Source organism: Schistocerca serialis, chromosome 7, assembly GCF_023864345.2.
Source record: "Schistocerca serialis cubense isolate TAMUIC-IGC-003099 chromosome 7, iqSchSeri2.2, whole genome shotgun sequence".
Classification (NCBI taxonomy): Eukaryota; Metazoa; Arthropoda; class Insecta; order Orthoptera; family Acrididae; genus Schistocerca; species Schistocerca serialis.
Genome location: NC_064644.1, coordinates 188935568 through 188949227, shown reverse-complemented (window position 1 = coordinate 188949227; position 13660 = coordinate 188935568). Strand labels below are relative to the sequence as shown.

The window sequence follows — 13660 nt, the reverse complement described above, 5'->3', positions numbered from 1 at the left end:
ATTACATTCTGGGGCGCGCGGCGTGGCGTCGCGTGCAGGTGGGCTGCTCCTGCCCGGCGCCGTAATTAACAGAAAACACAGCGGCCTGGTCTGTTTCGCTTTTTGTTGGCGCTGCTGCCTGCTGTGTCTCGCGCCCTCCTCCTCTGATTCTTCCGTCCCTCTCTCTCTCTACGTCTCTCCCTCTCTCATTCCCTCCAGCTCTCCCTGGCACTCACCCCTCTCCACCGAACGTCGCTGCCAGCTTTAATGTCAAATTGCAGAGCTCCACTAAGAACACTACCCATTTCGCTCTCGTCTATTTGGCGGCACTCTACCGCTTCTAGCATGGAATGAGGAGTAGCTAGAGGAGGGGAACAGCAAACTGCGAGCTTTGGAAACATCTGTAAGTTTGGCGCGTTTGTCCTGCGGGACGTAGAGGCGGGATAAAGTCCTAAAACTGTTTCGAACTGGACGTCAACGGTATGAAAGATGACGACACCTTCAAACGGTGGTGTACTCACACTACACGCAGCGTCAACGCAATGGCAGTCTGCTCACCCCTGACCCAAAGTGTGCTAGTAAGATCACGACATACCATCTGTGATACAAAAAGTCGGAATAGAGTATCAGAATTAAAAAATTAGCAGTGATAACTTTTACTGTGCGTCGCACGAAATGTCACCATTTGTTTCGGACATAATTTACGAGTCTTACTAGATATCCCATTGAGCATCTCAGCAGCAATAGCAGTAGAGATTGCAGAACCAAACGAGTTACGAAGAGACGCGTAATTCACGATTCCGTCGCTAGGAGACCAGTGTTTACAACATGGCCGACAACGGATGACTAACAACGCAGAAGCGATCAGCAGTTGTGTTACTTATTCACGAAACGAAAAGACCTGTTGCGACTCTAGCTGGTTTAGACAATTCATCCCACTTCCCTGGGGCACTCCTGACGATACTCTTGTCTCTGATGAAACAGTCGCCATCGAGGACAACATACTGGGCTCTATTATTTAAGAAGTCTTCGAGCCACTCACATTTCTGTATACCTATTCTTTCAACAGTCTGCAGTGTGACACCGTGTCAAATACTGGGTGATCAAAAAGTTAGTATAAATTTGAAAACTGAATAAATCACGGAATAATGTAGGTAGAGAGGTACAAATTGACACACATGCTTGGAATGACATGGGGTTTTATTAGAACCGAAAGAATACAAACGTTCAAAAAATGTCCGACAGATGGCGCTTCATCTGATCAGAATAGCAATAATTAGCATAACAAAGTAAGACAAAGCAAAGATGATGTGCTTTACAGGAAATGCTCAATATGTCCACCATCATTCGTCAACAATAGCTGTAGTCGAGGAGTAATGTTGTGAACAGCACTGTAAAGCATGCCCGGGGTTATGGTGAGGCATTGGCGTCGGATGTTGTCTTTCAGCATCCCTAGAGATGTCGGTCGATCACGATACACTTGCGACTTCAGGTAACCCCAAAGCCAATAATCGCACGGACTGAGGTCTGGGGATCTGGGAGGCCAAGCATGACGAAAGTGACGGCTGAGTACACGATCATCACCAAACGACGCGCGCAAGAAATCTTTCACGCGTCTAGCAATATGGAGTGGAGCGCCATCCTGCATAAACATCGTACGTTCCAGCAGGTGTTTATCAGCCAGGCTGGAGATGATGCGATTCTGTAACATATCGGCGTACCTCTCACCCGTCACGGTAGCAGTTTTGCTTTCTAGCGCCATCTGTCGGACATTTTGTGAACCTTTTTTTTTTTTTTTTTTGTTCTAATAAAATCCCATGTCGTTCCAAGCATGGGTGTCAATTTTTACCTCTCTGTCTATATTACTCCGTGTTTTATTAAGTTTTCAAATTTATACTGACTTTTTGATTACCATGTACCTTAATGAAATCTAGTAATATGGAATCCGCCTGTTGCTCTTGATCCATAGTTCACAGGTTATCGCGTGCGAAAAGGGCAAGCTGAGTTTCGCACTAGCGATGGTTTCAAAAACCGTGAGCTTTTCCCTCGCATGGGAATATGTTATATTCGAACTGAGAATATGTTCAACGATTCTTGTACCCTTCTAATATCAAAGATGGTAACAGGTTGAAAGTCGCACTGATTTCGTTCATTCCATGCTACTAAAACGTTCAAGAGGAAATTTACATGTTCCACTAAATTTTTTGCATATATCGTCGTTGACATTTACATTCACTGGAAGTGCCGTCAGTTACAGTGAATCTCTTTACCTCACTATATTATCTGCATACGCCGCGGATGACAGATTACCCGCCCTGATAGACGGTCGCATTAACGCGCCTTTTACGGGAATCGGGTGGGCGCGTCCTGCACTGGATCGAATCCACCTCACTGATTAACGACGAGACTGCTGCGCCGGAATCCTGGATGTGGTTTTTAGTCGGTTTTCCACGTCCCAATAAACGAATACCGGTCTAGTATCCACTTCCCCCGTAGTTATGTAAATTCTCACTTCGTAATTGTAAGTGATCTGACCGTGATCCGGTTGTTGGGTATCGGACCTTAGGGATAGAGACATACTTCACAACGATCACATAGAAATTTTAACTGCACCCTAACTGTACTTGACGAGACTTTTATCATTTACTACAAAATCAATAAAAAATCCTTTAATGTTATTTATTCGGCTTTCAACAACAGAAAACACACCTAACCGTACCACTCTCATTCACTTTCATGAAACTGGCAAATACCAAAAATCATTCATCCTGAAATAGTCACGGGCGATTCAACATGCCTATTTCAACGAAATGCTGTTATCAGTTCACTATTAAACACTTTTATCTTTATCAAATGGAAGTATACGGTTCTAGAGACCTTCGGAAGTATTAGACATGCAGACATGTGTATATATGCAGACTGGAGAGAGAAATGGAAATTTGTACCAAGGCGAGGATTAGAACCAACGTCTCCTTCTCACTGGGTAGATGCACCTACGCGTGGGTTTCAAGGAAGACTCCCCCGTGATGTGCTATCGGGTTCAAGTCCCGGTCTTGGTAAAAATTTTCATTCGTCGCTTCCATCTATATCGTATTACGAGTATATACTTTTATTTTACTTTCCACTATTGCTGTCTCACGACTATTTCAGAGCATGTTCGCTCGAGCGACTCTACCCTACTGCTGCCTACGCGCGCTCGCTGATAACTAAGGTTGTCGATTTGACACGACCATGTCCTGCCCGCCGGAAAAGGTGGGGGAGTAGAGAAAGTACTAGAAACCGACGGAAAGTACTAGAATGTAAGGCTCGCCAGCGAGCGCCTGCTGCTATGACGCTCGCTGGCAGTGAGACCTATGACGGTATTCTTACAGTTACACTACATGCAAACACTTTAGAAAATGTACTCACTCTTTAAAATGAGATTTAGTTTGGACGCAGACTGATGGGGTACACGAATTCCTTGCTGGCGAGAGCAATGGTGCCATGAAGAGCTTCTGACCACCATCTACCACTAACAGTGCCACAACCCATACAAGAATTCTAACGCCACAGAGATACGGGAAAAGGCGAAGAAGGAGAAGAGGAGGAAAAAAAAGAAGAAGAAGAAGACTGTGATTTTGTGAGGTTATTATCGTGTGCTCAGCGTACCTGATCAGCAAATAGATCGCTCCACCCACGAAATCATGTGAAATTACTTAATGAAAAGTCTCGCAATAAGCAACTTCGCGGCCCCGTCGTCATGGTACGCGTAGTTGCTTCCCATTCTCACGATACTCACACGGTCCTGCCGTAGCGGGTGACAGAGGTAGTAGGTGCGGATTCTGAATACGGCCACAGCATTTGCATATGTTTTGCAACAGAGTCTAAACCCAGCAAGACGGAGGCGGAGATTGCCGCTGAGGTGCCAAAGTCGAAGACGTCTCGGCTAGCGTCTGAGATGAAGTGTGTGTCTCTGCTCGCTATTATAGAAATTGTGCTGGCTCCCCCAGTGTCGTAAACTCTCTAGCCAATTACGGTAAAGATTGCGAGCTCTGACCAACAAAGAATTCAGGAAAATGTTACCAAAATCCCTTCTCTTACGTACTTGATTAACCAGTGGTGGTGAAAGTCTCTAAAAAGCACGTTTATAATGAATGACTTTTTTGATTAATATTTATCAGTTACAGAGAGACCAGGCGTTGCCCAGGTATTTGTTAATAGCTGTGCGCCAACGCCTGCATCACGCAGCGACTTCCCTTGTACTTAATGTTTCTGACATCGTATCTAGTGAACTACTAGTATATGCCGCAAAAATGGTTCAAATGGCTCTGAGCACTATGGGTCTTAACTTCTGAGGTCATCAGTCCCCTAGAACTTAGAACTACTTATACCTAACTAACCTACGGACATCACGAACATCCATGCCCGAGGCAGGATTCGAACCTGCGACCGTAGCAGTCACGCGGTTCCAGACTGAAGCGCCTAGAACCGCTCGGCCACCTCGGCTGGCTATATGTTGCAAAATGATATAATTTTGTATTTTCTTTCAGTGCTATATGTCCATACTTTCTGCAACATTTTTACAAACACAGTTAGTAGTAAAAAGTTAGTAACGTGATACGGCACATGTGATACTTTTACTACATTAAAAGCAGAGAATCTGTAAGGATAAACTCTTTTGCTTTTTCATTTTGTAGGACATGTCAGAGAGAAAAAAAATCGTAGAGGATTGAAATTATGTGTAAAGTCTATTGCAAGTCAGTAAGTACTCTCATTCACAAATTCTGGGTGAAGAAAGTCCGGGAATTTACGAGTCGCGGGCTACGCTTTTTTGTCATCCCCACCCCCAACCCTGTGATAGGGAGATTGGTCTAACCCCCACAGCGATTGTTACCTGACGGTAAGGTATATGTGTACCAAATCTGATTGAAATTGGTCCAGTGGTTTAGGAGGAGATGTGGAACGTACACACAGACACACACACACAAACACACACACACACACACACACACACATACACATACACACGTGTATATACAGGGTAACAATTATTGAACTATATGAAATGAAATCGTCATAACTTCTGAACGGTTTGCATTAGGACGTTCAAACTACACGGTTGACCGCGGGGCATGATGGGAATTAGTATGCGCATGCACGGTTTGGTTTAGCGACGAAGTCCGCTTTCATTTGGATGGGTTCGTCAATAAGCAAAATTGGCATATTTGGGGGACTGAGAACTTGCATTTCGCGATCGACAAGTCTATTCACACTCAACAAGTGACTGTGTGGTTTGAAATGTCCCGTCACGGAATAATCGCTGCGATATTCCTTGATAGCACGGTGACTACCGAACGGTACGTGAAGGTTTTGGAAGATGATTTCGTCCCCATTATCCAAAGTGACCCTGATTTTGACAAGATGTGGTTAATGGAAGACGGAGCTTGACCCCATCGAAGCAGGATAGTGATGACCTGGAGGAGCACTTTGGTGACCGCATTCTGGCTCTGAGGTACCCAGGGGCCACTGACATGAGCCTCGATTCGCCGCCATATTCTCCCAGTCTGAACAGCCATTCAGGAGGTCATTGACGGCATCGATATTCCGACACTTCAGCGGGTCATGCAGAATTTCGCTATTCGTCCGCGCCACATCATCGCCAATGATGGAAGGAGTATCGAACATGTCATAACCCAAACCCGAATATCTGTAGTGACGTTTACAAGTAGGATAAATTTTGTGCACGCCGTAGTTTGTAAATGATTTACGTCTTTTTCATATAGTTCAATAATTGTTGTAGTATGTATGGATTCCCAGTTTACACATACTCTCCATGAGGTCTTAACATACAATCTCCTCTTGCAATGAGTTACGAAACATTACTAATCACTGCACAAACGATGCGTCTGCCAAAGATTGCGCTAAACCAAAGATAGCTGATGTAATTTAACAACATAACTGATCTACAAAATACGTTTTGGGCTGTAATATAAGAACTGCAAACGCATCAAATAAATATTTGATATTACAAAGCGAGATGTTTAACTTATATGTTATTTGAGCAAAATATAGAAAAATTATAGTTTGGAGTACATTAATATTATCACTAAAGGTCTAGGACTCGACCTTGCATCTGGAACATCAGATTAAATGAGGGAAAAAATTTTTAATTATTTACACAAAAGCTGTAAATTATTTATTGGCCAACGTGTTTCGGCCAACGGCATTGTCTCAGTGATAACACTAGTTCCCGTCAGATCACCGAAGTTAAGCGCTATCGGGCTTGGCTAGCTCTTTGATGAGTGACTTTCCTGGTATGCTGAGCGCTTTTCGCAAGAGGGGTACACTCAGCCCTTGTGAGGCCAGTTGGGTTACTTGACTGAGGAACAGCGTCTCCGGTCACGACAACTAAGAGTGGTTGGAAGAGTGGTGTGCTGAACAAATGCTTTTCCATATCCGCATCCAGCGACAGCTGTCGCCGGACGGTGACACGACACGGCTGTCGGCCTGTGATCGGACGATGCGCACAGTGCGTGGAAAGTGCGTTGAACACGACTGCCACACTCATCTTTCGCAGCCCAGTAAGTCAGCCATAGTCGAGCATTGTATCAAGACAATACATTCCATAGACTACTCCGCCACGGAAATCTTCACGAGATCCTTCTGGGACTCAATTATTAAGGAATCGGTAGAAACACGTTTAGCGTAAGATGGTGGTTTTCAACTAGATAAGGCGTGGCAAATGGTTCAAATGGCTCTGAGCACTATGGGACTTAACATCTATGGTCATCAGTCCCCTAGAACTTAGAACTACTTAAACCTAACTAACCGAAGGACATCACACAACACCCAGTCATCACGAGGCAGGATAAGGCGTGGAACCCGGTACTGCCTTTAAATTCTTCAGGAAGAAAACATTTTATGACCAATGACACGTCTAGCGACATTTAATTTTATTAATTTTGACATCTGCATTTTAACTCCGCGAGTGCGCATTCCGACAGAGAGCGTGCATGCAGTATTACATTACGCATGCGCCTGCGCGCCAAAGATGGAGTAGTATTCCAAGAGAGCGCGGAAGTCGACGGAGGTCACTCATGTAGCGGGTGCCTTTGCGCATACTTCTTCGCGCCTATTTCTAATATAAAAGAACAATCCCTAGTGCAAAACACTCACCTGAAGACGGCGGAATGGTTATCAGCCGAAATATCGCGCAAGAAGTCGACGTTATCAGGCTGCATGCACAAAACCTAAGGGACTGCTATTTAAGCCGGGAAAATTTCTTTTCCTTCTGTCTGTAATAATTCCGAGATTCCGAGACAGCTAATTTCATCCAGCCGTACACGGTTTCTCGCCCAGGCATACATTTAATCGTTCAGTAAATACGCCTACTGACGCACCATTAGCTTAACTCTTTTTTATGTTTTCTTGTAATAATACATAACTGACGATAGGAATATCATACGCCTACTCCTTTTTTTGTGTTTTCTTGTAATAATACATAACTGACGACAGGAATAACTGAAGTGCTTCATGTGTATGTCACGTTTAAGAAATATATGAAAATGAATAGCCATAGCCAATGGTTTGTATTATAGTTCAAAATTTCTTTCAGTCATTCTCAATAACCAGCTTCATATGAAATAAAGTGAAATCCACCTATTTCACTTGTTGCTGTTCTAGAGAATTACAGGGATGTGTTGAAGGTATTTTAAATCCGTCAGTGCAACAACAAGAAGGTACATGTTTTTGACACCATACGCGTTTCGTTTTATTGATATAAAACTAAGTTACTGATATACAATGAATATTTACAGTTTGACTTGCTTTTTAAAAACAGTTCGTAGCAAAAGATATTGAGATGCGATTTTACTAATGGTATTTTATGACCGACATCTTTTGTAAGGAACTGTTTTTGAGATTTAGAGAGCGAGGCAAATTATGAATATGTTTTATTACAAATCATTGATTACGTTTTATCTCAATAAAACTAAACGTGTTTGGTGACAAAAATACGAATATCTTGTAGTTGCATGAATTTAAAATAATTTCAGTAATTTTAAAGCAACTACGGACACTATGGCCGCACAAATGAAGGAATTCTAGGGCTGTGTTTGCCGGTCACTATCAAACTGTTGATTGTCTACAGGTCTCTGGCTTTCTGAAGAGAGCTGCCCTAATTTCGTATAAATGATAGCCCTTTTTCACTACTCTTATTCCAACGTGACTCAATTCCAAGATAAACGTCTGCATCGCAGCAAATATTTTAAACATTTATAGCACCAAAAAGCAGTATGGAATCGAAAGAACATGTAAAATCGGAGTAGTAATGGCGAATGGAAGGCTTAGATTTGTTGGCAAGGTTCTGGGAAGTTGCAGTGCATCTCTGTGGGAAATAGCAAACAAGGTTCTGGTGCGGCCAAATCTAGAGTACTGCTCTAGCGTTTATTTTTTTCGAGTATCCATGTCAACAGACATGTAACGAATACAGATGTGCCGGTATAGCCAGTACGAAAGAGTAACAAAGGCGTTCAGATGACATAAATGGGAATCTGTGAAGGAAATGCCACTGTTCTCGCGACACCCTGTTGGATAAATTTGGAGAACACCCGGCCGAGGAAATCTGTGCAAAAAATGCTGCTGTCTTCATCGTATTCCTCTCGTCGGTATCATGAAATAAGACAGGAAACGTAATGTCTCTTACCGAGACGTATAGACCCTCATCTTAACTCGCGTTCAAATATGAGAGTAATACACTCCTGGAAATGGAAAAAAGAACACATTGACACCGGTGTGTCAGACCCACCATACTTGCTCCGGACACAGCGAGAGGGCTGTACAAGCAATGATCACACGCACGGCACAGCGGACACACCAGGAACCGCGGTGTTGGCCGTCGAATGGCGCTAGCTGCGCAGCATTTGTGCACCGCCGCCGTCAGTGTCAGCCAGTTTGCCGTGGCATACGGAGCTCCATCGCAGTCTTTAACACTGGTAGCATGCCGCGACAGCGTGGACGTGAACCGTATGTGCAGTTGACGGACTTTGAGCGAGGGCGTATAGTGGGCATGCGGGAGGCCGGGTGGACGTACCGCCGAATTGCTCAACACGTGGGGCGTGAGGTCTCCACAGTACATCGATGTTGTCGCCAGTGGTCGGCGGAAGGTGCACGTGCCCGTCGACCTGGGACCGGACCGCAGCGACGCACGGATGCACGCCAAGACCGTAGGATCCTACGCAGTGCCATAGGGGAGCGCACCGCCACTTCCCAGCAAATTAGGGACACTGTTGCTCCTGGGGTATCGGCGAGGACCATTCGCAACCGTCTCCATGAAGCTGGGCTACGGTCCCGCACACCGTTAGGCCGTCTTCCGCTCACGCCCCAACATCGTGCAGCCCGCCTCCAGTGGTGTCGCGACAGGCGTGAATGGAGGGACGAATGGAGACGTGTCGTCTTCAGCGATGAGAGTCGCTTCTGCCTTGGTGCCAATGATGGTCGTATGCGTGTTTGGCGCCGTGCAGGTGAGCGCCACAATCAGGACTGCATACGACCGAGGCACACAGGGCCAACACCCGGCATCATGGTGTGGGGAGCGATCTCCTACACTGGCCGTACACCACTGGTGATCGTCGAGGGGACACTGAATAGTGCACGGTACATCCAAACCGTCATCGAACCCATCGTTCTACCATTCCTAGACCGGCAAGGGAACTTGCTGTTCCAACAGGACAATGCACGTCCGCATGTATCCCGTGCCACCCAACGTGCTCTAGAAGGTGTAAGTCAACTACCCTGGCCAGCAAGATCTCCGGATCTGTCCCCCATTGAGCATGTTTGGGACTGGATGAAGCGTCGTCTCACGCGGTCTGCACGTCCAGCACGAACGCTGGTCCAACTGAGGCGCCAGGTGGAAATGGCATGGCAAGCCGTTCCACAGGACTACATCCAGCATCTCTACGATCGTCTCCATGGGAGAATAGCAGCCTGCATTGCTGCGAAAGGTGGATATACACTGTACTAGTGCCGACATTGTGCATGCTCTGTTCCCTGTGTCTATGTGCCTGTGATTCTGTCAGTGTGATCATGTGATGTATCTGACCCCAGGAATGTGTCAATAAAGTTTCCCCTTCCTGGGACAATGAAATCACGGTGTTCTTATTTCAATTTCCAGGAGTGTATGTCTTAAAAATCGTAATATTTGTAGGCCCCTGCAAGTCATTGTCCGTCATGCAGTGTATAGTGGTTCGCGGAATATGCATGTAGATGTATATGTAGGTACGACGTATTTTGGAGTAGAAATATTTGTTGTGCCACTTTGTTTTGCAATTTTTATCTGTAAGCGCAACACTAGTCGTATGGACACCCCATCGCCAAAGTACTTAGGCCGCGCGCTGCCGATGAGTGTCAACAAGACGTGTATGGTAGTCAGCCAGACACTTATTTGCCCATCTGAAAAAAAAAACACTGACTTCAAAGTCTTTATGAATATGTCACGATACAGTTGTCTGTGTTCCATCTGGTAACAGTGTGTTCTCCCACACTGACTTCAAAGCATGAGAAAGATTTTCACGTTGAAGCGAAATGCACCTAATAGTTAAATATGAAAAAGAAATGAAGGAAGAAGAATTAGGTTGCAGAAATCGAGAAGTGTCTGATTGCTTTATGTTAACACTTCATCCTACAGTATGCGGATTAATTCATTTTTCAATTAATATGTCATTAATGCTGCGTAGTAATCAGATTCAAGGAAACTTCTGAAGATCATAAGATAATGTTACACTTTTCATCGAGTCTATGAAGTCTGTACATTGTCAGAAACCGGTGGAAAAAAAACCAGCGAGTGGGGCTTGTTGCTGCAATTTAGTCGTGATTAAGGTCCAAAAATGTCATTTAAGTTCTGTTTCACCATGTAGAGAGGCACTGCAAGTATCACCAAGATAATTCTGACAATGATGGTATGTAATCCACGTAGAATGCACTTCCCGTGTCTTATTCACACTTCTGTTGTGAGATTACATTACATCATACATGTACGAGGAATAAACGTGTGCGCTCCTGAGTATTCGAGACCTATAGCTGCGCTTACTCGTCTTACACTGAGCTGTGTATTTGCCTCCGTAACTTGACTTTGCGTATATTCAGCACTGACGTCAATTGAGACGAAATAGTCTGCTAGGTTTACAAGCAGACAGCGCAGAATCGACGGCTGTCAGAAGAAAGCAACCATGGCCACGCCGAACAAATTTAGAAAGACGGAACAGTTTCTGCCAGTGATACGTAGCCTAGACGAAGTCTTCATACATGTTTTCAGCGTCGAATATTTTTGTGGAGTACCAAACAGATATTACAGACGTGCTGAAGTTATTGTGGTAACGACCATTGGCTGAAGATCCTGAGACGATTGCTAACAGGCAACAAGTCAGTAAACGGTCACGAAAACCTCAGCGATTTTATATTCTAGAATTTTTAAGTTTCCTTTCAGTATCCATCATTTGCATTATTAGCTGATTCCATAAATATTATAGTTTGTTACTGTACCTCTTTTCCGAAAAGTATAACGCCCCTCTAACGTTTTTAAGTTCGTGCAGACGCAGAGATGGCGACTTGAATGTAAGTGGTTATACATTAACAATTTGAGTTGATAGAAGTGGAAGAAGAATGTCGTCAGTTACACTGGTACGTAGGGTCATGAAATAGGAAGTTCATAAATATCGCCTCGGCACTTAGTGCAATCATAGGGCTGCTACACTTTTAAAGTGACACATGAACATTTACGGCGTTACTCAAACTCGGATTTCCGGTTTTTCATGAGTAGTCGTCTTAAACGATACGCTACATTAGAGGTTCCCAAACATTTTTGTCTCGTAGACCACGTGCCAATATTTTGTTTTGTTTTGTTTGGGTAGTTCGGGTAGACCCCGTGCCTTTCGTAGTGGAATGTTTACAAATTGATCAACTTCAAATGTTTCGTTAAAAACAACAGTCGAGATCGCCGTAACATTCGTTTGTTATGACAGTGTACGATTGTGGTATCACATGAAAACCGAGGAGCCGCCTGCACCAGCGTATTGTGCTGATTCGTAAATTAATACACTTCTGATGGGTTTCTGGCCCATCAAATGCAGCGCCAGATACTCTTTCCACTACTCGGAGAAGAACAAGGGGTAGAACTTTACAGAGTGGAGTTAGAAGAATAATTAATAATGTCACTGAAGGTTGCGAGCAGGAGAGCGAAAATAATTGCCCCATCCTCTATTTTATCTGATCAGAGGAACAGTGATGTACACAGGAGCACGCTGTGAGTAATCGGAATCTTGGAGGCAGCCTGCCTAAATGGGATCCACTCTCCTGGACCCCCATTTACATCTAAAGCACCGACACTTTTTTCCGTTGTTAAGGAGTCCTTGTATGTCGGAGTCGATCTCTGGGGTTCGATATGGACCACTCCTGGAGTCACAGAACTACCTGGTTCAAATTACCATTGTCAGTCGGTGGATCCCTCATAACTTCCGAGCATTTGTACGTAGAGGTTCTTCCAACAAGGGTAGGCCCTAGCACCATTGCATGGAATATACAGAGGTCTATTCAGAAAGAAGGAATAGATTTAAAATATGTATTGCTTCCAAATTACAGAAGATAGAAACACAATCACAACGTTCCTGGAAAGAGAAAAGTTCAAATTTTTATGCGTGTAATGTGAGCACCATGAGAAATTCTCTGAGCGCGTCTGACGCTACATGAATGACACCATTCCAGGACGCTGGGTTGTAAGAGGAAGAGCAGAAGACGAACTTAATCTCCGGTGGCCTCCCAGATCTCCAGAACTCACACCTTGCGCATTTCATCTGTGCGGTTACGTAAAAGGCCGCGTTTTTATCTCCCCTATGCCTCCGCTCTTGAACGTCCGCGACATTGCATTGCTGAAGCTGGAATTCGATAACGAAAGACCAGCTGCTTCGTGCGTGGCAGGAAATGAGCCACCATTTTGATATTTGTAGTGTATGACATTGTGCTCGCATTGAATGCATAAAAATTCGAACTTTTCTCTCTCCAGGAACGTCGGAATTGTGTTTCTATCTTCAGTTGTTCGGAGGATATATTCCTGACCCTTGACAGTCAGACCGTGTCTACGTTATCACTCTGTGCAGTGAAGCTATTATTGTGATAAGAGCATAGAAATTCTTCCAATCCATATGAGGCATACAGCAAACCAGTGCTTAACAATATTAGTTGAAAACAGTCTTGGTTGCAATTTTAGTTTTTTATTTTTCAACGACGCGTTTCGCCTTATTTAGGCATCTTCAGGTTATCTTTTCTAGATGGACGCGAGAGGCATTATGCTTACTACCTGAGCCCCCATCTTACTCTGTTACTCGCTCCTGTGAACGGGAACGCGTTATGCAGATCTCGGTGCCTCTCGCGTCCATCTAGAAAAGATAACCTGAAGATATGTAAATAAGGCGAAACGAGTCGTTGAAAAATAAAAAAAAATAAAATTGCAACCGAGACCGTTTTTAACTAATAGTGATAAGAGTATATTGCTATCACAGTGTAATTAATTTTGGGCAATCGGACTGTTTAACTAGTAGCAGAACTCACATTCGTTGGTTGGTTTCCTTTTTTCTGGCTATATAAATTACAGATTTTGTGGTGTGAGAATACTTCACGGCATAAAAATGTTTCTTCATTATTTTTAATTGTT

At 44.2% G+C, this 13660-nt stretch overlaps 1 protein-coding gene across 1 annotated transcript in view; it reads left to right on the top strand.

Moving 5' to 3' along the window:
* The window catches only part of LOC126412962 (ankyrin repeat and SAM domain-containing protein 1A-like), a 209926-nt gene that overhangs the window by 54494 nt on the left and 141772 nt on the right, over positions 1-13660 (top strand). The window lies entirely within an intron of this gene.